At 47.3% G+C, this 25,213-nt stretch overlaps 1 protein-coding gene across 1 annotated transcript in view; it reads right to left on the bottom strand.

The window, feature by feature from the left end:
- SIRT1 (sirtuin 1) overlaps positions 1 to 25,213 on the bottom strand; it is a 496,870-nt gene that overhangs the window by 166,188 nt on the left and 305,469 nt on the right. The window lies entirely within an intron of this gene.

Here is a 25,213-nt window from a genome sequence, read left to right as displayed (position 1 = left end):
GGTTCTCTTCAGACTCTGCTTGCAAGTTTCCTTCAGGAATCCTCTGCAACAACTTAAGACTCTTCTGACCTTGGATCAACCGAAGCCTGCTCCAAGAAATGCTGTAACTGCAACAAAGTGTCTACAAGAGACACTTTTCTTCAACAACCTCAGGTACAAGTCAGCAACTGCAACAGTTTCCACGGTTTGCACGCTCTGGGGACCCTCTGTCTTCATCCTGCACCAGAAGGACCGAAGAAATCTCCTGTGGAATGACAGTCACTTCCCTGCTCCAAGAAGGCACCTTCCAAGACGATGACCGGTACCCTGGGACTCCTCTCACAGCGGCAAGCGTGCTCCTAAGGACACAGAGGATGGACATCATCAACAGACTTTCCTGAGGTCCTGCTGATGCATTTCGCGGAGGTAATACCTTCCCTTCCCCTGAGAGAGACGGTACCTCTGTGTAAGGCATCATCTTCGCCTCCTGAGTCCTATGTGCACTATTTGCTAAATTCCTTCGTGCACAGCCTGGCCCAGGTCCCCAGCACTCCTTCGCTCAACTCGCCGAGTTGTTCTCCGGCGGCGTGGGACCTTCCTTTGTTGTGCTGCATCAACCGCGTTTTGCATCTCCTTTGTCCCCATGTCCTGGGACCTCCAGAAGTGCTGGCCTGCATCCTGAGGGCTCTTTAAAATGCCGAGAGCCCCCCTCTCCCTCCTCACACAAAGTTAAGGCCCCCAGGTACCTCCTGGGTCCATCCAACCCCATTTTGATGCAAAACGCACTTTTGTCGTAGCCAAAGTTTGTTGGCAACTTCCAACACGAAACCTCATCTTCAACGATCTTCATGCAGGAACCCGCTGGCATCTTCCTAGGGTGCATTTCTGCAATCTTCGACTAACCGTTGACGACACTTTTGCACCCTCTTCTGGGTTGGCAGGGGCTAATGTCCTTCCTGGAACTTTTTTCGACTTCTGGACTTGGTCCCCTTCCTTTGCAGGTCTTCAGGTCCAGGAATCCTGCAGTTGTTCTTTGCAGACTTGGTTGGTTGCTGCAAAATCCCAATCATGAGGTGTAGTGTGTCCTGGGCTCTGGGGTGGGGTAATTCACTTACCTTTACTGTAGTCTTACTCTGCCAGCAATTCTGCACACACTACACTTGTCTGGGGGGGGGGGGGGGGGGGAAGAATAGGGTTTGTGTTGCCCCTAGACCTATTTTCTCCCATTGCAATCTACAGCATTTCCTACTGTTTGCATTGTTCTATGACTATTTACTTGTCTAATTTTGGTGTCTAGTGTATATATTGTGTATTATACCTCCAGAAGGAGTATTGTCTCTAAGATATCTTTGGAACTGGGTCACCCAAATAAATACCTTTATTTTTGGTAACACTGAGTATTGTCTTTACTGTGTGTGTAAGTACTGTGTAACAATAAGTGGTATTGCAGGAGCTTTGCATGTCTCCTAGTTCAGCCTAAGCTGCTCTGCTATAGCTAATTCTATCAGCCCAAGCTGCTAGAACACTACTACATTTCACTAACAAGCGATAACTGGACCTGGTATAAGTACTCAAGGTACCCACTACAAACCAGGCCAGCCTCCTACACCTAAATACTGAATTTAGGGGTGTGTTTAGGTCTGGGGGGCAAGTAGCTAATGGCTTCTGCTTTGGAGGGTGGCTACACCCTCTTTGTGCCTCCTCCCTGAGGGGAGGGGGGCACATCCCTATTCCTATTGGGGCAATCCTCCAAAAACAATATGGAGGATTTCTCAAGGCAGGGGTCACCTCAGGAAACCTTAGGGGCTGTCCTGACTGGTGGGTGACTGTTTTTCTCATTATCTCCTCTGGACTTGCCAACAAAAATGAGGGCTGTTTCTGGAGGGGCGGGCATCTCCACTAGCTGGGATGCCCTGGGGCACTGTAACAACGGGCATGAGCCTTTGAGACTCACCGCCAGGTCTTCCAGTTCCTGCAGGGGGAGGTGAGAAGCACCTCCATCCAGTACAGGCTTTGTTCCTGGCCACAGAGTGACAAAGGCACTCACCCAATATGGCCAGAAACTTGTCTGGTTGTGGCAGGCTGCCAAGGAACTGGTCAGCCTAACACTAGGAATTGGACGAGTGTACAGGGGGCATCTGTAAGATGCCCTCTGTGTGTATTTTTCAATAAATCCCACACTGGTATCAGTGTGCATTTATTGTGCTGAGAAGTGCGAGACCAAACTTCCCAGTATCCAGTATGGAACTGTGGAGTTTGTGTTTGACAAACTCCCAGACCATACACTCTTTATGGCTACCCTGCTCTCGCAATGTCTAAGGTTTGGAGACACTGTAGGGGCATAGTTCTCATGCAATACTCTGGTATAGTGCACCCTGCCTTAGGGCTGTAAGGCCTGCTAAAGGGGTGACTTACCTATGCCACAGGCAGTGTGAGGTGGGCATGGCACTCTGAGGGGAGTGCCATGTCGACTTAGTCATTTTCTCCCCACCAGCACACACAAGCTGTGAGGCAGTGTGCATGTGCTGAGTGAGGGGCCCAGGGTGTCATAATACATGCTGCAGCCCGTAAAGTCCTTCCCTGGCCACAGGGCCCTTGGTACCAGGGGTACCAGTTACAAGGGACTTATCTTTGTGCCATGGCTGCGCCAATTGAGGGAACACAGGTACAGTCTAGAGAAAGAAAACTGGTGCTGGGGCCTGGTTAGCAGGGTCCCAGCACACTTTCAATCATAACTAGTATCAACAAAAGGCAAAAGGTTAGGGGGCAACCATGCCAAGGGAGGTATTTCCCTACCCTGTGTGTTTAGGATTGCTCCAAAATACGGTTGAAACCGTAGTGGTTGCATATGAAACTTAGTAATATTGATTGCAAAACCTAAGCTGTTAAGAAAATCTATTATCATCAGTGTCAACACACTCAGATGACGAGTGCTGGCTTTGATAAGCCAATCATCCAAGTTAGGGACTATGTGGACGTTTTTTCTGCGTAAATAATCTGACCAAAGCTAGGCATTTGATGAACACGCAAGATGTGGTGGTTACTCTAAATGGAAGTACCTTTAACAGGTAATGCTTGCCTACTATGACAATTGTTAAGTATTTGTAATGCGCTGGAAGTAAAGGTCTGTGGAAGCAGGTGTCCTTTAGTTCTAGTGTTGGCCTCAAGTCACCTTGTTCAAGCAGTGGGGTGACATCCGGTAAGGGGACCACGTGGAAGTGCTCTGATAGGATGTATTTGTTTAAGGGTCTTAGATCTAAGATTGCCCTTAGCAACATGTCCTTTTGGGGATTTGGAAGTAAAGAGTATACTCCTGAACCCTGCTGTTGAAGAGAAATTGGTTTGATTGCCCCTTTTAGGAGAAACGGTTTAGAGATTCTGTCGGAGATGTATTTGATGTTTCTGTGTTAATCTGAGTACAAGATGGAATGTTAAGCAGTGTGGTAATGAGCTCCAGACAAGAGCCATGTTGGATAACGGCTAATACCCACTTCTTGTCTTTGTGATGGTATCCCAAGCAGGAAGGAAATATTGTAGTCTACCCGTGACAGGTTTGTATGGTCGGGAGGATAGGGTAGTCACTGTTTGGCAGAGGGTGTTGCTCTTGCAAGAGGAAGCACCCTTACCCATACCCTTGTTGATGTTGCTTCTGAATGAGCCACTCTAGTAGCCTTTGCTGAATAAAGTATGGTGACACTTCTGCTGTGAGGTAGTTGCCTCTGTAGAGGTGGACATATAGATACTCCTTAAGTTGGGTGGTAAAAAATGCCTGTGGGAGTAGTTTGCAATGGTCCCATAGCTTTGGCAGTGCCTGTGTCCTTTTCCATTTGTTTCTGAGATAGTTTCTACCTGCAGACCAAAGCGAAGGTTTTTTGTCAGATAGCATTTCAAGGACAGCCTATTGGACCTCTTGTTTAAAACCAGAACATCTTAGGCAAGCATGTAACCTTAGGAGAATGCTTGTGTTGATTCTCGAGCTGCAGTATCCACTGCATCAAGGGTGCAACAAAGTGCTTGTGATTGTTTGCCCCTCAGTTTGTTGACCTCTTTATTCATGTTCCTGTGGGTGGTACTGGAGTAGCTCTTTCAATTCGTCCCAGTGAGCTCTATCGTAGAATGCCAAGACAGCCTGGGAATTAGTGATGCACCAGTAGTTGACAGCATGTGGTGCAACCCTTTTCCCTGCAGCGTCTATGCACTTACTTTCTTTATTTCAGGGCTGTGTATCCCCTCAGTAGCTTGGAAATCGGCCCTCTTGCATGTTGTAGTGGTGACTAGAGTCCGTTAGCAGTTGTCCCTGAAAGAAAATAGGGTCAGATTGCGCTGCTTTATATTTTTTATCCACTCTAGGAGTGATGATCCTAGCCCTAACAGGGTCCTTAAAGATATCTTCAGTGTGTCACCATAACTTTTAACATGGGTAGATACTGCATGTCTGTTTGTAGTAGCTAGGGCGATAAAGAAGAAGTCTTGTTCAAGTGGTTTGTTGTGTACTTCTACGCTGGAAAGCTGCTGCTCTCACAAACTCCTGGAAGGAGGTTGCATCCTCAAGCGGGCAAGGGAAAACTCAATAAAGGTTATGATCACTCCCAGTATTGGGATCTGTGTAATACATGTCCCATGGATCGGGCTTCCCTTGCGGCACCACTAATCCACTTGTGTCAGATTGTGGTGACCTCTGAGGTGATATGCTCAGGGGGTTGAGGGGTGGGGATGATGGTGGAGGAGAATGAGGGACTGATGGAGGTGGTGGTGAAGGGGGAGTTGTGGAAAGGAGGGGAAGAAAGGTAGTGCCAGTGGCCTTGTCAAAGGCTTTCTTCCAGGGAGGAAGGGGTATATCCAGTGCTTCCTCAAAAGTCAGTTTTAACTTTAGAGGTGAAAGAGGAGGGAGTAGCACTAATAGGACCAGTTTCTACTTGGATATGGATTTTTCACTATTGAATATCCAGCTTTAGCAAGTCTTCTCAATAGGAGATGTGAAAGCTGATAAAGCTTTGGTGGCTTGGATCCGTGGGTTTCAGGACTGAGGAGTTCAACTTCGATGTGTGAGGTTTTGTCGGCGCAGATGAGGAGGGAGTCGACTACTGGGCTGACACTGATTATCAAGTTGGTGCCAAGGACTGTTCAGTCTAAAAAGGTCGATGCCAAACACTTGGCCTTGGTACATTCTTTTGGCACAAGCCAGAGGTCGGGGCATCTGAAACATTTTTCCAGATCTGACCAGGGCTGGGAAGCAGTGGTGGACCAGTGACCTCAGATGAAACTGTTAATGCTGAAGATTTTTTGGTCAGCTTGGTTGGAGGAGTGGTGGCAGGGGTTGCATTAGTCATGCTTTGAGGGGTTGGAACTTCCTGCATTCACTAGATCTACCTCAAAGCCGGAGCTGTCGTCAAGAGAGAAGGTCTCCCATCCAATGGTTGTTTGCCCTTGGGCGTGTGCCTCACCAAAGTTAATTGGGAGTGTCACCTGCGGCCCTGACATTGAAGCGACTAACCCGGCAGTCCCAGAGTGTCTTCAACCTGAATGACTCAAGTCTCAGACTGCTTTTTTTGTGGTCCGGGGAAAGAAGTTGCACACAAGTGTTGATTTGTGTGTGAACAATTTGCGTGTCAACACGGGCATAATCAAAAGGGGTTGTGTTCTATTACCAGCAACACATTTTTGGTGTACAATGTTGAAGGTAGGCCCTGGAGGGCGGTACAGTGAAGGGCTCTCGGTCAGAAAACTTGTGGCTCTAAATACTTAGAAGAATAACAATTTGCACAACTCCAGACCCAACTTTAAATGGCAGGAGTATGCAGAGCATGTGTATCTACAGCCACACATGTCATCCAACTTTAGTTACATGCCTCTTTAGACAGCCAACTACCAGAGTTGTGAAACACTGCACGATGTATATTCACAGCAGCCACGACCTCTGTCAGACCCCCTGATTTTAGGGATAAGCCGCAGGCACTGGCAGTAGCCAAATACTGGCTACCACAGTATATCCTGAGCGCAGCAGTGAACAAATATATCCAGATTGGCACATAATGAACAACTGTAACTGAGTTCAGGTGACTAGCAAGATTTGCATTACAAAGTGGCCTAGAAGACTGAGTGGAGCATTGAATAAAAACATAAATGGGGCCACTAAGCATGCGAGAGAAGCTAGAGCCTGATGGGACCGTTGAATACTTGCATGGTGGAAGACGAGATAAGGGAGATGAAGTGGGTAGTCCGAACCGCTGTAATGTGGAGGGACTTTGCTACTGTTGCGAGCTGAGACAGACAAGTCCTAATTGCAGTTCAGGCCAAGGTAAAAGCTGTGATGCAACCTATTATTCTGCCATGCATGGAAAACTGGCCATCCTTCAACACCACCGCTTAAACCGACATCTCCAACATTCTGAACTCATTCAAAACCACTCACTACAGAGATGCTGTAGGAAGTTGGCTCTGTATGCACTATTTCAAAGTAAGGAATAGTATGCACAGAGTCCAAGGGTTCCCCTTAGAGGTAAGATAGTGGCAAAAAGAGATAATACTAATGCTCTATTTTGTGGTAGTGTGGTCGAGCAGTAGGCTTATCAAAGGAGTAGTGTTAAGCATTTGTTGTACATACACAAGCAATAAATGAGGAACACACACTCAGACAATTCCAGGCCAATAGGTTTTTGTATAGAAAAATATATTTTCTTAGTTTATTTTAAGAACCACAGGTTCAAGATTTACATGTAATACTTTAAATGGAAGGTATTGCAGGTAGGTACTTTAGGAACTTTGAATAATCACAATAGCATATATACTTTTCAAATAAATCACATATAGCTATTTTAAAACTAGACAGTGCAATTTTCAACAGTTCTAGGGGGAGGTAAGTATTTGTTAGTTTTTGTAGGTAAGTAAACCACCTACGGGGTTCAAGTTTGGGTCCAAGGTAGCCCACCGTTGGGGGCTCAGGAAAACCCCAAAGTTACCACACCAGCAGCTCAGGGCCGGTCAGGTGCAGAGTTCAAAGAGGTGCCCAAAACGCATAGGCTTCAATGGAGAAGGGGGTGCCCGGTTCCAGTCTGCCAGCAGGTAAGTACCCGCGTCTTCGGAGGGCAGACCAGGGGGGTTTTGTAGGGCACCTTGGGGACACGAGTCAGCACAGAAAGTACACCCTCATCAGCACGGGGGCGGCCGGGTGCAGTGTGCAAACACGTTGGGTTTCCAATGTAAATCAATGGGAGACCAAGGGGTCTCTTCAGCGATGCAGGCAGGCAAGGGGGGGCTCCTCGGGGAAGCCACTACCTGGGCAAGGGAGAGGGCCTCCTGGGGGGTCACTCCTGCACTGGAGTTCCGATCTTTCAGGTCCTGGGGGCTGCGGGTGCAGAGTCTTTTCCAGGCGTCAGGATCTGGGATTCAGGCAGTCGCGGTCAGGGGGAGTCTCAGGATTCCCTCTGCAGGCGTCGCTGTGGGGGATCAGGGGGGGCAACTCTGGCTACTCACGGTCTCGTAGTCGCCGGGGAGTCCTCCCTGAAGTGTTGTTTCTCCACATGTCGAGCCGGGGGCGTCTGGTGCAGAGTAGCAAGTCTCACGCTTCCGGCGGGAAACGCAGTTGTCTTGAAGTTGCTCCTTTGAAACAAAGTTGCAGTCTTGGGTGAACAGAGCCGCTGTCCTCGGGAGTTTCTTGGTCCTTCTAGAGCAGGGCAGTCCTCTGAGGATTCAGAGGTCGCTGGTCCTGGGGAGAGCGTCATGGAGCAGTGTCTTTTGAAGTGGGGAGACAGGCCGGTAGAGCTGGGGCCAAAGCAGTTGGTGTCTCCGTCTTCTCTGCAGGGTTTTTCAGCTTAGCAGTCTTCTTCTTAGGTTGCAGGAATCTGAGTTCCTAGGTTCTGGGGAGCCCCTAAATACTGAATTTAGGGGTGTGTTTAGGTCTGGGAGGGCAGTAGCCAATGGCTACTGTCCTTGAGGGTGGCTACACCCTCTTTGTGCCTCCTCCCTGAGGGGAGGGGAGCACATCCCTATACCTATTGGGGGAATCCTCCATCTGCAAGATTGAGGATTTCTAAAAGTCAGTCACCTCAGCTCAGGACACCTTAGGGCTGTCCTGACTGGCCAGTGACGACTCCTTGTTTTTCTCATTATCTCTCCTGGACTTGCCGCCAAAAGTGGGGGCTGTGTCCAGGGGGCGGGAATCTCCACTAGCTGGAGCGCCCTGGGGCATTGTAACACGAAGCCTGAGCCTTTGAGGCTCACTGCTAGGTGTTACAGTTCCTGCAGGGGGGAGGTGTTAAGCACCTCCACCCAGAGCAGGCTTTTGTTTCTGTCCTCAGAGAGCACAAAGGCCCTCGCCACATGGGGTCAGAAACTCGTCTCTCAGCAGCAGGCTGGCACAGACCAGTCAGTCCTGCACTGAACAATTGGGTAAAATACAGGGGGCATCTCGAAGATGCACTCTGTGTGCATGTTTTAATAAATCCAACACTGGCATCAGTGTGGGTTTATTATTCTGAGAAGTTTGATACTAAACTTCCCAGTATTCAGTGTAGCCATTATGGAACTGTGGAGTTCGTATTTGACAGACTCCCAGACCATATACTCTTATGGCTACCCTGCACTTACAATGTCTAAGGTTTTGCTTAGACACTGTAGGGGCATAGTGCTCATGCACATATGCCGTCACCTGTGGTATAGTGCACCCTGCCTTAGGGCTGTAAGGCCTGCTAGAGGGGTGACTTACCTATGCCACAGGCAGTGTGAGGTTGGCATGGCACCCTGTGGGGAGTGCCATGTCGACTTAGTCATTTTCTCCCCACCAGCACACACAAGCTGGCAAGCAGTGTCTGTGCTGAGTGAGGGGTCCCTAGACATGCTGCAGCCCTTAGAGACCTTCCCTGGCATCAGGGCCCTTGGTACAAGTGGTACCAGTTACAAGGGACTTACCTGGATGCCAGGGTTGTGCCAATTGTGGAGACAATGGTACATTTTAGGTGAAAGAACACTGGTGCGGGGGCCTGGTTAGCAGGGTCACAGAACACTTCTCAGTCAAGTCAGCATCAGTATCAGGCAAAAAGTGGGGGGTAACTGCAACAGGGAGCCATTTCTTTACAGATGCGTACCCCTCCTCTATAACATCTCCACAAAATGAAGCAATCACATTCTTTCTCTACATTGTCATCGCCTTGCTAAGCTAGGGGGCCTTTTGAGACAGACCCAAGCTGAGACTGATTCAGCACCTGCTGAAAAAAAGACTATACTAGATCAAGCGGAACATGGCAGTTTCTTTTTTTATTTTTTTTTTTAAAGTAGTTGACAACATTCTCTTTCTCAACAAAAATGATCCTCAACTGTTGCTCTTGATCGATCTCTACACAACTTTCAACACCATCTACAATCCAGCACTGATCCACACCCGGAAAACTAAAATGGGCTTCACTGCCATAGTCCTACAATGACTTAGATCAGGGATACTCAAAGTACGGCCCTGGGCCCGTATGCGGCCCTCCTGACCTTTAATTAAGGCCCCCCTTGTGAGCTGCTGTTCACTTGAAAAAAAAAAAAAAAAAAGACAATCTGTGAAATGGGGATACTTTATTTACACATTAACTAAGTGGCCTAGACCACTTAGCTTTAGGAACAGTTTTAAAGATATCTTGCGCTAGACATGTCAAAACGTGATAAACTGTCAGCAAATTTTAAAAAGGTGTTTAAATGCATGAGTGTTTCACCTTACTTTGAGCCCCCCATTATGCCCACCTGTAAATATTATGAGTTGAAGCAAGATTCATCCCTTGCAGCTCACATCCTACAACTATTTCAGTTGAATCAGGATCAACCAATCAGAATTTATAAAGGGCGGCTAAATACCCAATAGGGTATCCAGGCGCTTGGATATGACAGGATAGGATATGAAAGCAGTGCTGACCATGTTTAATACAGATGTACTGTGAAGGACAGGGGCAGAAGTGTTCTTTTGCTTGCTAAAGTTTTTGAATATTAACCTTGTGCACATAAACAAAAAATAGTGTCTGACCTGTTTGTTAAGATTAGAGGTACTAGACAAGGGTCTTCCTGCCCCCATTGTCTTTTCCCTGGCTATTGAGTGACTGTCTAATATGCAACACACAACTAATGAGCCACATTTTAAAAACTGGCAGATTCGTATGTGCATGAATTCAGTCAATATTCAGTTACTTGTTAAAGATTTGGAGGTGATCCTTAAGACAACTTGTGAAATATATGGTTATGTTCGATGGATACACAAGATTACAAATCAACTGGCGCAACTCTGTACTGCTACCTACTACTGACCAGCAGCATGTGACCCTGTGTTTCAAAAGACTATTCTAAGTTATCTGGGGTATGTCAATAGAAACACTGAACTATTTTCTTGCAACAATTCTTTATCAATAAAGTAGGTAAGGATACATACATTGCATTAATATCCCCTGTAGTAAAAGCTGAAAGTCTGTTGCTATATTTAGAGCTCAATCACAAATCATTGGATATACTGATCAAATACTAGTGGCAAGACTGAGCGCACGTAGTAATAATCCAAGTAAATGCAAAAAAGTTAACAGTAATATACAAAAGTAGAAGACTGAAGCCGGGAGCACAAATGAGCAAAACACCAGGAAGGAAAAAGAAAGAGGGGGACTATCAGTGGTGGTAGAAGAATATTATGGCAGCACATATATAAAATTAGACCGTCTATGATCCTGGTAGGTCCACTGTGAATAAATCATCAGTGGAATGTGCACCTGAAAACAGATTTTCTTTTTCTGGAGCGTAAAGCCATATTATTATCTGTTATCTAATAGAGTTACACCTGAAAACGAAGAAGGCCAGAGGAAAGGGTGCCACATTAACAAAACTCACCATTTGATCTTGAACTTTATATAGTGTGTGTTCACAGGAAGCAACTTAACCCTTGAGTCAACCATTCACTTAGATTAGGAATGGTAGCCTTATCCGGAACCTCAAGTTACAAATCGTGCCACCGGCAAGAGCTGTCCCATTCATATTCTTATATAATTGGGTAATCTGGTTATATGCAATTTATCAAATACAGTCAGCAGTGCAACAAAGTGTCAATGCAAGATCACTAGTCACTGATAATCTTTTTCGTATTTTAGACCAGTAGTTGGACATGCCCATAATATACATAATAAATGACAGTTTGCTTGGCTACGTCTCCAGTAATGTGAATAGAAGAACAGCTTTCTGCAATCATAAAGGTAATGAAGACCATTTATAAAGAACTCTATTGTAGGGATTTAAGATTCGTTTCCCTCATTTATGCATTGTGCATGGAGAGGAATGACTCCTAAATTCCCTAAAATATATAATTAGGGTGGTTAGGCAGAATTGCCTAGATGCCACCATGACTGACTTGGGGAACAGGTAGTCTATAACTGTCCTATAAAAGGTGCAAAAGGTCCAAAAGTACCCTCTTTAAAAGCACCCTACATTTTAAAAAGGAACAAGTAACAATTAAAAGTTACTATGAGGTAATTATAGGGAACTTTGAGAAAATAGATAAATGAAGCTTCCACTATCACTTATGGGTAGGACATTCCTGTTGAAGATTATTACCAGGTTTCTCTACTTATTCATTATTAGTTTTATGTTTTTGCTGAATAGCTTCTTTCACAGACTGAACCTTCAGTTTGATGCAACCTAATGTTAGTAGAGGATCCTATTTTAAGCCACATAAATTGTTTTGCTGTCACGTAACTGACTTTCAGGATTCGTTCTAGACTGCAAATGCTCATTCTGATTGAGCTCGCCCTTCCCCATGTAAATACTTATCCAGATGAAGATGGCACTTGCCCTTTCAGCTGATGTGGCAGGAGCAGTACTAAGGAAAGTTCTGCTAGTAAGAATGGAAATTAATAGCTAGGCCCAGTAGAATAAGCACGGAAAGAAAGTTAGCCAGTATGCAAGATTACAAGGTGGTCACACTAATTACCCTGAAAAAATATTTCTATGGTGCAAGTTATTTTTTAACCTGAGCATCAGTAGTCAGGTGGGAGATTTTTGTAAATAAATAGCTGTTGCTACTCTTAGACATTTGAGAGCACAATCGGGCACAGACAGATTAAATAATGCATGTGTTATAAAACGGCAAGGGAAACAGATCTCAGCACTTTAAAAATCATGCCTGAAAACATATCAGATATGACTGTAAAGAGCAGGACAATGTGATATAAAGCAGCAGAAGCACCATTAAATAATGAGCAGACAGACCAAATATGTAAGGAAATGGCTCCCTGTTGCAGTTACCCCCCCACTTTTTGCCTGATGCGGACTTGACTAAGTGTGCTGGGACCCTGCTAACCAGGCCCCAACACCAGTGTTCTTTCACCTAAAATGTACCATTGTTTCCACACTTGGCACACCCCTGGCACACAGATAAGTCCCTTGTAAAAGGTACCAGTGGTACCAAGGGCCCTGTGACCAAGGAAGGTCCCTAAGGGCTGCAGCATATGTTGTGCCACCCTAAGGGACCCCTCACCTAACACATGCACACTGCCATTGCAGATTGTGTGTGTTGGTGGGGAGAAAAAGGCAAAGTCGACATGGCATCCCCCTCAGGATACCATGCCCACAAAATACTGCCTGTGGCATAGGTAAGTCACCCCTCTAGCAGGCCTTACAGCCCTAAGACAGGGTGCACTATACCACAGGTGAAGACATAGCTGCATGAGCAATATGCCCCTACAGTGTCTAAGTCTATTCTTAGACATTGTAGGTACAGTTGTGGCCAGATTAAGTATATGGTCTGGGAGTTTGTCAAAAACGAACTCAACAGCTCCATAATGGCTACACTGAAGACTGGGAAGTTTGGTATCAAACTTGTCAAAATAATAAACCCACACTGATGCCAGTGTTGGATTTATTAAAAAATGCACACAGATGGCATCTTAGAGATGCCCCCTGTATTTTACCCAATTGTTCAGTGCAGGACTGACTGGTCTGTGCCAGCCTGCTACTGAGAGACGAGTGGTGAGGGCCTTTGTGCTTTCTGAGGACAGAAACAAAAGCCTGCTCTGGGTAGAGGTGCTTCACACCTCCCCCCTGCAGGAACTTTAACACCTAGCAGTGAGCCTCAAAGGCTCGGGCTTCGTGTTACAATGCCCCAGGGCACTCCAACTAGTGGAGATGCCCACACCCTGGACATAGCCCCCACTTTTGGCGGCAAGACCAGGGGAGATAATGAGAAAAACAAGGAGGAGTCACCCACCAGTCAGGACAGCCCCTAAGGTGTCCTGAGCTGAGATGACTCCTGCCTTTAGAAATCCTCCATCTTGGTTTTGGAGAATTCCCCCCCAATATGAATAGGGATGTGCCCCCCTCCCCTCTGGGAGGAGGCACAAAGAGGGCGTAGCCAACCTCAAGGACAGTAGCCATTGGCTACTGCCCTCCCAGACCTAAACACACCCCTAAATTCAGTATTTAGGGGCTCCCCAGAACCTAGGAAACTAGATTCCTGCAACCTAAGACTAAGAAGGACTGCTGACCTGAAAGCCCTGCAGAGAAGACGGAGACACCAACTTCTTTGGCCCCAGCCCTACCGGCCTGTCTCCCCACTTCAAGAAAAACTGCAACAGACGCGTTCCCCAGGGTCCAGCGACCTCTAAAGCCTCAGAGGACGACCCTGCAGCGGCTCTGCTCCAAAGAAGAAACAACTTTGCAACAAAGAAACCAACTTTGAAGGAGTGCACGTTTCCCGGCTGGAAGCGTGAGACTTTCCACTCTGCACCCGACGCCCCCGGCTCGACCTGCGGAGAACCAACACTACAGGGAGGACTCCCCGGCGACTGCGACCCTGTGAGTTGCCAGAGTTGAGCCCCCCCCCAGCAACGCCTGCAGAGGGAATCCAGAGACTCCCCCTGACCGCGACTGCCTGCTTATAAGAACCCGACACCTGGTAAAGACACTGCACCCGCAGCCCCCAGGACCTGAAGGATCCGACCTCCAGTGCATAAGGGACCCCCAGGTGGCCCTCTCCCTTGCCCAGGTGGTGCTTACCCCGAGGAGCCCCCGCCCCTTGCCTGCCTGCTTCGCTGAAGAGACCCCCGGGTCTCCTATTGAACTCTATTGCAAACCCAACGCCTGTTTGCACTCTGCACCCGGCCGACCCGTGCCGCTGAGGGTGTACTTTTTGTGCTGACTTGTGTCCCCCCCAGTGCCCTACAAAACCCCCCTGGTCTGCCCTCCGAAGACGCGGGTACCTACCTGCTGGCAGACTGGAACCGGGGCACCCCCTTCTCCATTGAAGCCTATGCGTTTTGGGCACCACTTTGACCTCTGCACCTGACCGGCCCTAAGCTGCTGGTGTGGTAGATTTGGGGTTGCCCTGAACCCCCAACGGTGGGCTACCTTGGACCCAAACTTGAACCCCGTAGGTGGTTTACTTACCTACAAAAACTAACAAATACTTACCTCCCCCAGGAACTGTTGAAAATTGCACTGTGTCTAGTTTTAAAATTAGTTCAAAGTTTCTAAAGTACTTACCTGAAATACCTTTCATTTGAAGTATTACATGTAAATCTTGAACCTGTGGTTCTTAAAATAAACTAAGAAAATATATTTCTTTATACAAAAACCTATTGGCCTGGAATTGTCTCTGAGTGTGTGTGCCTCATTTATTGCCTGTGTGTGTACAAGAAATGCTTAACACTACCCTCTGATAAGCCTACTGCTCGACCACACTACCACAAAATAGAGCATTAGAATTCTCTTTTTGCCACTATCTTACCTCTAAGGGGAACCCTTCGACACTGTGCATGCTATTTCTTACTTTGAAATAGTACATACAGAGCCAACTTCCTAAAAAACATATTTAATCAGACAATCTGTTATATGTAAGGAACATACACCCCGTACACTACACACCTAAACACTTTCATACTATGTTCCATGGTGAGATTCAGTTGGGGCAATGTCTGGTGTGGCACTGACAGCACAGATTTCTTACATCTTGTTTGGGCATGTTCCGATATTAAAACTTTCTGGCAGGAAGTTGCTCAACTTGCTTAAATGACAAGGTTCACAAATTCCAAGGAAGCTAGCGGTGGTGAAAGGTGAGGTGATTCCAAAGACCAATAGACAATTATCTGCCCTGGCTTTCCTGATAACCAAATATAGAATTGTGATGAATTGCGGAAGGCAACTGTACCAACGATTAAGGACAGGATGTTTGATTTAACCAATGCGGAAAGCTGAAAGAGGAATACCTAATGGTCAAAAGACAGTCCCTGATCTCCACCAAGCAGATAAATGCAAGGCAACAGTTAACTGGGGTAAATTATCAGACATACATAACATATCCTTTTTTTTTTCTCCAAAGGGTTGGACGATCCACCCTGTCAAAAGCTGCGGAAAAGTCCATCAAGGCAGCATAGACATGGAGGCCATAAATTAAAACATACTTTTCCACAATTAACTGAAACGAAATATAAAAATGTTAGCTAGTGTGCAATAATTGTATTTTAAACCCAATGCTAGGAATCTTCTTCTTCAGCTCACAGAATTAAATGATCAAGAATACTTTCCTACCTCAGTGAATAGGGAGCATTGATATTTAGAGGGAAGGTTTAAATTTCAAGGACCCTTTTTGTGTAAATGCACTATTATACTCCCAGACCAGGATGGGGGAAATCGCACCATGTGCTTACAGTGAACAAACACTGGGGTGAGGAAAGTAGACCATAACATGGCACCTCTTGATGACCAAAATGAGAATCCCATCAGGACTCAACATCCTAGAAGCTCTCATTCTCCTGATATGAACCTTAATCTGCTTCGTAGATGGATGACCAAATATAGATAGGGATTGGGTAGGAAGAGCAATAGCCAGCTCTTCAACATCCGATACATTTGGCCACCAATGTATTTATTCTATTCCTCTTCCTTAACTGGAATTGGGAGAGATTTAACTCTGCTCCCACAGCAGGGATTATTTCCCAAAATCTTTTCATATCATTTTGAACATCTACTTCTTTTAAGACAAACCATTAACACTTGTGATCTTTTTTTGTGGTAGGTTTTTAATCTGACACTTTTTTTTTCCAGTAGACAAATTGTTCAAGTTACTTTCCTTCAGTAACGACATCTGGTAGAGACATTCTAGCAGCAGATTCCTTACCTTTGAATTCCCCAGGCGTCAGTCTGGATCTGGAGATTTTTCTTCGAGCAGTACCTCCGCACACCGTCAGGTGGCGTCGGTCGACTCCTCCGGTGTTGTGGTTGCCGTGATGATGTTGCAGTCCTATAAAGGTGCCACCCCGGCGCACTGACGTCAGTTTCTTTCACGACTTTCCACGCCACTAGTGCGGAGCCATGAAGAACACAGAGTGGTGTGCCAAAACTAGGGTCCTTAAGGGGACGTTCCTGTCCCTAGAAATCAGTTTGCAGTGCGGGGAGGATCGGCGGGTCTGTAAGGAATCTGCAACTAGAATATGTCTCTACTAGATAAATTGTTGGCGAAGGTAAGTAACTTGTACATGTGATAGAGACTTCTAAGTTGCAGATTCCTTACCTTTGAATAGATACCCTAACAATACCATCCCCAGTGGTGGGCTGCGAACCAAGATCACACCAAGAAGTCCTGAAGGACCGAACGGCCAAAGTAGCCTCTCCGTCAGACCCAAATGTCCAGGCAGTAGTGTTTGGTAAAATTGTGCAGTGATGACCACGTCGGTGCCTGACTGTTGTTCAGGACTGAACGCCCTGTGCTAGCAGCAGTAGTCTGGTAGAGTCAGCCCGCAAACCTTCAGGAGGTTGCTTTATAGCCAGAGCGTAACACCTTTTGATGCATAAAAGTACCCATTGTGAAATCGTCCTTTTCTGCACCGCCTTCCCCTTCTTTGCACCCACATATCCTAGAAAGAGTTGATTGTCTACCCGGAAGTCTTTGGTACGATAAAGGTAGAATGCCAATGTACTTTTTGGGTCCAGTATGTGGGGTCTCTCCTCTTCATGAGAGGGATGTGGAGGTGTATAAAAGGTAGGCAAGGTGATGGAGTGTCCGACATGGAAGGGTGTCACTACTTTAGGTAGGAAAGAAGCCCTCGTGCGAAGTACCACTTTGTCAGGATGTATGGCCGGGAAAGTTGGCTTAGATGACAGAGCCTGGAGTTCACTTACTCTGCGGGCAGAGGTAATGACAACTAAAAATACAGTTTTGATAGTTAAGAGAGGTAAGGGCAGTTGTGAAGCGGCTCAAACGGGATACACATAAGGTATGTCAATACCAGATTTAGATCCCATTGGGGCATGATGAAAGGTATAGGGGGAAAGAGATGTGCGAGGCCTTTAAGAAACCTCCCTACTACAGGAGATTTAAATAAGGAAGGCTGATCTGGTAACCTCAAGAAAGCAGAGACAGCGGAATGACATCCCTTAAAAGTGCCCAAGGTAGAACCCTGCTGGGCAAGGGAAAGAATAAAGAGAAGTACTTGAGAATGAGGAACACATAGGATCGACAGATATGTCGAACCATGCCACAAATTTCTTCCAACGACAGGCATATACAGTTTTGGTTGAGGGACGCCTGGCTGCCAAGATAACATCACAGACTTTGGCTGGCAGGTCAAAAGACGTCAACTGTTGCAGCTCAAAACCCACGCACGAAGCCGTAGAGTTGACAGGTTTGGACGGAGGGCCCTCCCCTGCTGCTGCAACAGAAGATCCTCCCAAAGGGGCAGTATGATCAGAGGAACTATGGGCATGCTCAATAGCTCAGGATACCAGACTCTTCGTGCCCAGTACAGAGTCACCAGTGTCACTTGGGCCCGGTCTTGTCTGATCTTTTTCAGAACTCTGGGCAGAAGTGGTATGGGAGGAAAGGATTACAGGAGGCCTGAATTCCACATGCGATGAAAAGCATCACCGAGCAAGTGCCACCTTGGAAGCTCCAACGCGCAAAACATCTGACATTGCGCATTCTCTACAGAGGCGAACAAGCCTAACCAAGGTTCTCCCACACGGCAGGAAAAGACCCTGATCCACCTCTGGATGGAGACGCCAATCGTGATCGACCACGCATCGTCAGCGGAGTTAGTCTGCTCTGGCATTCAAGGAGCCTGCCATTTGTTAAATCACCCGGGAAATGCCCTGATGTTCCAGCCAAGTCCAAAGGCAAAGGGCCTCTTGACAAAGGGTCCACAACCCCACTCCGCCTTGTTTGTTGCAATACCACATGGCGGTGGAATTGTCTGAACAACTACACTGCTTTTTCCCTTGAGAGAGGGAAGGAAGGCTTTCAATGGTAGTCAAATCGCTTGGAGCTCTAGATGATTATTATGGAGCCCGGTTTCCGCCAGAGGCCTCTGATCTCCGCCTCTACCATGTGGCCACCCCATCCCACGAGTGACGCATCTGTCACAACTGTAAGATCTTGTGTGGGGGGGGGGGGGGGCGCAGAGGGATCTGCCCTTGACCCAATCCTGATCCATTAACCACCACTGCAGGTCTCTCGCAGTTCCTTCCAAGATCTGGACCTTGTCAGACAGACTCCCCTGATACTGCGCCCATTGGAACCTCAGGTCCCACTGCAGGGCCAGCATATGACCTCAGGCATTTTGAACCAGCAGGATGCAGGAGGCCATGATGTCCAGCAGCCTCAGTCATTCTCTCTGAAATCCAGGACAGAGGCTGAAACAGCGGAATCATAGCCTGAATATCCTGGATTCACTTTTCGGGAGGATATGCCCAAAACTGCACTGTATCCAGAACAGCCCAGATGAAAGGGAGTGTCTGAGAAGGTGTCAGGTGTGACTTCCACACGTTGATAGTGCAGAATGCAAAACCCAAGCAAATGCAAAAGGTTTGCCAGGTTTGGAGGCTAAGGAGGGGGCAGGGGTGGATTGGGTGACCTGCTGTCTCCCTGATCCCCGGGGGCGTGGGATTCTGCATCCCCAGACGTGCAGGGGCTGTACAGCATGCAAGGGTCAATGGCCAGGGAGCAAAGGACACGGTTGGGTGCCCCTTCCGTAGCGACAAAAGGGGCACTGCTGGGGTCTAGAAGCGGGCGCGAGGCCAAGGGACCAGGCCGTGGCTCAGGAATCTTTAAAGCGCTCGAGCGCCAAGTCGGCCTGGTCTCCGAAGAGACGTGTGCCATCAAGGATTGCTGGACATCCCCTGGAAAGCGAGAGGTTCTCACAGCCAGGCATGGCATCTCAATGCCACTGTCGAGGCAACTGATCTGCCCAGTGAGTCGGTCATATCCAGTCTTTTTGATTCCCTATCCGTGGGTGTGGCAGGGAATGTGCCAGATGAAGAAGCCTGGATGACAAGGCTCTCAGGTGTGGGGTGTTAGGTGAGGAATTTCAAGTCTGACGGCGCAAGCCAATGGTGGGAGGCAAACATCCTAGTCACAGGAGCCCATGTGCTGGGTCTGGACCAAGTACCCAAAAGGACGTCTGTCAGTGCCTCAGTAAAGGGAAGAAGGGGCTCAGAAGAGGAAGCCCCCGGCTGAAGCACGTTGGTGATATTAGGCCTAACCTCCACTGAAGGAAGCTTGAGGTCCAGGACCTCAGCCGCTCTTCTCACCACCATGGAATAAGAGGCACCCTTCTCCGTAGCCACGGTAGGAGGAGAGCATACCCGTGTCCGTGGAGGTGTCTATACCACTGGCATCATCCAAATCCTGCACCCAGTCCATTTGGGAATCAAGCTGGTATTCTAAAGGGTCCAGGGTCCCCTCCATACTCTCCCCGTATCCATACCACAATCATAAGGGTCTGGATAAAATCTGGGCCCATGAGAGCCCACGGAAAACAGAATCTACATCAAGCAACGTTGTTTCGGCTCCAGGTCATCAGTTATGAGGATGGGATCGACGTACATTGTGGGCCCAACTGACGCTGGAAGCGTCGACAACTGACCCAACGGTGGGGAAGATCGCCATGGCACAACTGGAGTCAGGATGGATCCGCAAGTGGACCCAGAGGAGCCCTCCGGAGCTGTGGCTGAAGCAGAAGACTTTGCCTCATAAAATTCCTTGAGCTGGACAGGGGTGGCTCTGGCTCGTGGGAAGACAGGGAAGCATTGAGCCAACCCAGATGAAGGCTCCAATGATGGAGGCCTAGAGCGTCGACTCTCTTCCTGTGCTGCATCGTCCGAGTGATGGGGTGAGGTTGAAGAACGCTTGTCCTTCTAATTCTTTTTTTTGTGTCCCGAATGTCCCAAACACTTCAAGGACGAAGAGTGGTGGTGACTCCACGGCCAATCTCAAGATCTTCCTCTTGAACGAGACCGTGAGCGCCGTTGAGTCGAGTGTTGGGCCACCATGAGCTTTAGGGACCGCTACCTCAAAGCTTTCGGGTTCATGGCCCAACACTGGGAGCACAACTTCAGGTAGTGATCGCGCTCCAGGCACCAAAGGCACACGAGGTGGGGATCTGTCTCAGACACAGTTTGGTGACAGGAGACGCAGGGCTTGAATCAGGTCTTGCAAGACATCCCTCGACTCATCCACAAACTCTTCAAAAAACTTCGACAAAAGTGTTGACGTAGTAAAAAAAGGACTGAGGTCGCTCTCTCCGGATCTGTGCGTAGGCTGGCGGAAAAAAAAAAAAAAAAAAAAAAAAAACTGACATCAGCGCGCCGGGGTGGCGCCTATATAGGACAGTGAAGTCATCACGGCGAACACAGCACCAACAAGGCCTGCTGAGTCGACCAACGCCACCTGACCGCACGCAGAGGTACTGCTCGAAGAAAAATCTCCGGATCCAGTCTGATGCCTGGGGAAATTCAAAGGTAAGGAATCTGCAACTAGACGTCGCTATCAGATTACCTTTCTATTGAGGAAAATCTATATACACTATTTGGATGAGAAAAAGGTTGGAAACCTGGCCTCCTTAAAAGAACCTTGATGTCCGACATGTTTAACCACAAAATACTTCAAATAAAGTTTGTATTTAGATGAAAGTATGGCTGCAAGAAAAGTTGCTCTGCAATTAATGTGGTCAAAAATACTGACAGTTTAACGTTTTGGGATTCCAGTGTGTTCAGTCAGATTTTTCAAACCTCACTGTGGTCTGAGCTTCCAAGACCCCACCCCCCTATGGAACAAAGTCAATCAGAAAGGAAAGAACTTCATGATCGCCAAGGAGATTACCAAAGAAAAATATTTTGTAGATCAAATCAAAAGGTAGAGAAAGGGACAGTTAAATACTCTGACTGAGCAGCCATCAATAGATTTATGAGTGAAGTTGACAGGGGTATCGCTCTCAATTCTACCATTGACAATTAGGAATTCCTTATTTCTTAATGCTTCTAAAAGAAGGTGGTCTCTGATCTACTTTGCTGTTGGCAGGGAAAAGTGTGGGGGCAATTTTTAACGCTGCTTCTTTATCCACATTTGTGAAAACCCTTGGGGCATGGTTTGATGCTTTGGCATTGAGATTACCTACCAAGATTATGTATTTACTCTTCTTTTAATCAGTTGTCGCTGCGATGAAGGAAAATATTTAAATTATCAGTGGTCCATACAAAGGGTACGGGTTGGGGGTGGAGGGAAGATATGCGTTCACCAAAAGAAGTCACTCCCCACTTTATCATTCATCCTTCAGATGGCTTTTTATGGCATGAGAACACAGTTTATGTAGAGGAATTTCTTGGTCAGTTTAGGAAAATGCCTCTATGGCATGGTTACCCCATAACCTTTTGTCTTTTGTTGATGCTAGTTATAATTGAAAGTGTGCTGGGACCCTGCTAACCAGTGTTCCTTCCCTAAACTGTACCTTTGTTCCCACAACTGGCACAGCCCTGACACAGATAAGTCCCTTGTAAATGGTACCCCTGGTACAAAGGGCACTGTGTCCAGGAAAGGTATCTAAGGGCTATAGCATGTATTATGCCACCCTGGGGACCCCTCACTCAGCACATGCACAGTGCCTCACAGCTTGTGTGCTGTGGGGAGAATGACTAAGTCAACATGGCACTCCCCTCAGAATGCCATGCCCACAACCCGCTGCCTGTGGTATAGGTAAGTCACCCCTCTACAGGCCTAACAGCCCTAAGGCAGGGTGCACTATACCACAGGTGAGGGCATAGTTGCATGAGCACTATGCCCCTACAGTGTCTCAGCCAAACCTTAGACATTGTAAGTGCAGGGTAGCCATAAAGAGTATATGGTCTGGGAATCTGTCAAACACAAACTCCACAGTTCCATAATGGCTACACTGAATTCTGGGAAGTTTGGTATCAAACTTCTCAGCACAATAAATCCACACTGATGCCAGTATGGGATTTATTGAAAAATGCACACAGAGGGCATCTCAGAGATGCCCCCTGTATACTTGTCCAAATGATAGTGTAAGGCTGACCAGTTCCTGCCACATCCAGATGGGTTTCTGGCCACATGGGGAGAGTGCCTTTGTCACTCTGTGGCCAGGAACAAAGCCTGTACTGGGTGGAGGTGCTTCCTACCTCCCCCCGCAGGAACTGGAACACCTGGTGGTGAGCCTCAAAGGCTTTAGCCTGTTACAGCGCCCCAGGGCACTCCAGCTGGTGGAGATGCCCGCCCTTCCGGACATAGCCCCCACTTTTGGTGGCAAGTCCGGAGGAGATAATGAGAAAAACAAGGAGGAGTCACCCACCAGCCAGGACAGCCCCTAAGGTGTCTTGAGCGGAGATGACCTCTGCCTTAGGAAATCCTCCATCTTGGTTTTGGAGGATTCCCCCAATAGGATTAGGGATGTGCCTCCCTCCCCTCAGGGATGAGGCACAGAGAGGGTGTAGCCACCCTCCAGGACAGTAGCCATTGGCTACTGCCCCCAGACCTAAACTCACCCCTAAACTGAGTATTTAGGGGCAACCCTGAACCCAGGACATGAGATTCCTGTAACCTGAAGAAAGAAGGACTGCTGACCTGAAGGACCCGCAGAGACAACGGAGAAAACAACTGACTTGGCCCCAGCCCTTCCGGCCTGTCGCCGAACTCAAAGAACCTGCACAGCAATGCATCCAGCGGGACCAGCGACCTCTGAGGACTAAGATGACTGCCCTGCACCTAAAGGACCAAGAACCTCCTGAGAACAGCGGCTCTGTTCAAAAACAGCACCAAGAAAACAACTTTAAAGAGACTCTCGCCTCACTCCGGAAGCGTGAGTCTTCCCAATCTGCACCTGACACTCCTGGCTCAAGTTCAGGAGAACCAACACCACAGAGAGGACCCCAGGCGACTCCAACAACGTGGACACCCTGTGTTGCCCTCCCTGCACCTCCACAGCGATGCCTGCAGCGAGGATCCAGAGGCTCCCCCTGACCGCGACTGCCTGGTAACAAAGGAACCCGACGCCTGGACCAAGCACTGCACCCGCAGCCCCCTGGACTGAGAGGAACCACCTACCAGTGCAGGAGTGACCAGCAGGCGGCCCTTATCCTAGCCCAGTCGGTGGCTGGCTCGAGAAGTCCCCCTGTGCCCTGCATGCATCACCAGAGTGACCCCCAGGTCCCTCCATTGCTTTCAACGCAAAACCTGAAACCTACTGTGCACACTACACCCGGCCGCCCCCGTGCCGCTGAGGGTGAATTTTGTGTGCCTGTGTGTATCCCCCCCCAGTGGTCTACAAAACCCCCTGGTCTGCTCCCTGAGGATACAGGTACTGACCTGCTAGCAGACTGGAACCGGAGCACACCAGTTCTCCATATGCACCTATGTTATTTGGGCCCTCCTTTGACCCCTGCACCTGACCGGCCCCATCTTGATATTGCTGTGGGTTTGGGGTTGCCTTGAACCCCCAATGGTGGGCTGCCTATGCCCAGGAGACTGAACTTGTAAGTGCTTTACTTACCTGAGAAACTATTACTTACACACCCCCCCCCCCCCCCGGAAGTGTTGATTTTTGCACTGTGTCCACTTTTAAAATAGCTTACCATTTTTGCCAAAATTGTGTATACTACTGTTTTAATTCAAATGTCCATACTTACCTGTGTGAAGTACCTTACAATTTATGTACTCACCTAAATTCTGAATTTTATGTTTCTAAAAATAAAGAAAATAATATTTTTCTATATAAAACCTATTGGCCTGGAGTTAAGTCTGAGTGTGTACTCTCATTTATTGCCTGTGTGTGTACAACAAATGCTTAACACTACCATCTGATAAGCCTACAGCTCGACCAAACAACCACAAAATAGAGCATTAGTATTATCTAATTTTGCCACTATCAACCTCTAAGGGGAACCCTTGGACTCTGTGCACACTATCTTTCACTTTGAGATAGTATATACAGAGCCAACTTCCTACAGTCACAGATTGCAATAAATTCCAGAGCTAGAGTGCTTTTCATGCATCACAAAAAGTTAGTCCCAAACTTTTTACATCTGTACATTACATTATCCCCAGATGGGAGGAATCTTTCCTAATTCGCTGATGCCTTACTGTGAGCTGAAATATCAGAACTGCTCGGACGGTAAATCCATGTCCTCTTTCTCCTCTTCTGCGGCAGGATCTTTGGTTAAAGCAAAATACTTTTTTGGGCTTTTTTTTTATTACTAACTCCACATATTTGTTTTCCTTTCTCTGAACTTTGTCTGTGACCCCTTTCCTTTGCAGATTTTATCTGTGCTTCACATTGGGAGATATAGAAGTCTCTTTTTTCAGAAAGTTAACTAAGAAATTACTCACTTGGTCCTGGTCTTAAATGCAGTGATCATTGGATCCATTGGCAAAACAGAAAAAAAAAAATTCTAAAGAAAAGATGATACATCTTTGTGCTGGCAGAGTTTACTTTCATTTTTCAACAGTACAGGTGGCTTGATTCTGACCAAAAGTCCCTAAATCTAGGATTAGACATGGATTTCCCCCAAACAAATCCACTTGCTTAGGAGACACGGACAGGAACACAAGGCAATGCAGACCATTACTGATGTCAACTTTTCCGGGGCTATGGTTTTGAGTATAGTCAGTGAACAGTCCATGATGTGATATGAATTATTAACAGATTTTTCCAAGTAAGACAGGATTGAGGATGAAGTTCTCTCCAAAAACTGCAACGATTCTGAAAAGTGAATATATCTAGCTGGGAGATTACAAGATTAATGTAGATTTAGCTCCAACTCTGGAGTGGCATTAATTTTGTAAATACAGGAGAGTTTCTCACTTAGGCATACTGCTGAAGAGCTGCATCCTAGAGTTCTGGATGTAGTCTACAGGAGTGCCTATCCCAGTGGGGCAAGAGACAACTGACATGATGAGGATGCTTCATGTCAGTGTCTATAACCGGAAGGGTAAATCTTTGTTAGGAAGCAC

This window comes from Pleurodeles waltl, chromosome 6 (assembly GCF_031143425.1).
Source record: "Pleurodeles waltl isolate 20211129_DDA chromosome 6, aPleWal1.hap1.20221129, whole genome shotgun sequence".
In the NCBI taxonomy this organism is placed as follows: domain Eukaryota; kingdom Metazoa; phylum Chordata; class Amphibia; order Caudata; family Salamandridae; genus Pleurodeles; species Pleurodeles waltl.
The sequence above is the reverse complement of the archived record's forward strand: the minus strand, read 5'-3'. Positions and strand labels throughout refer to the sequence as shown.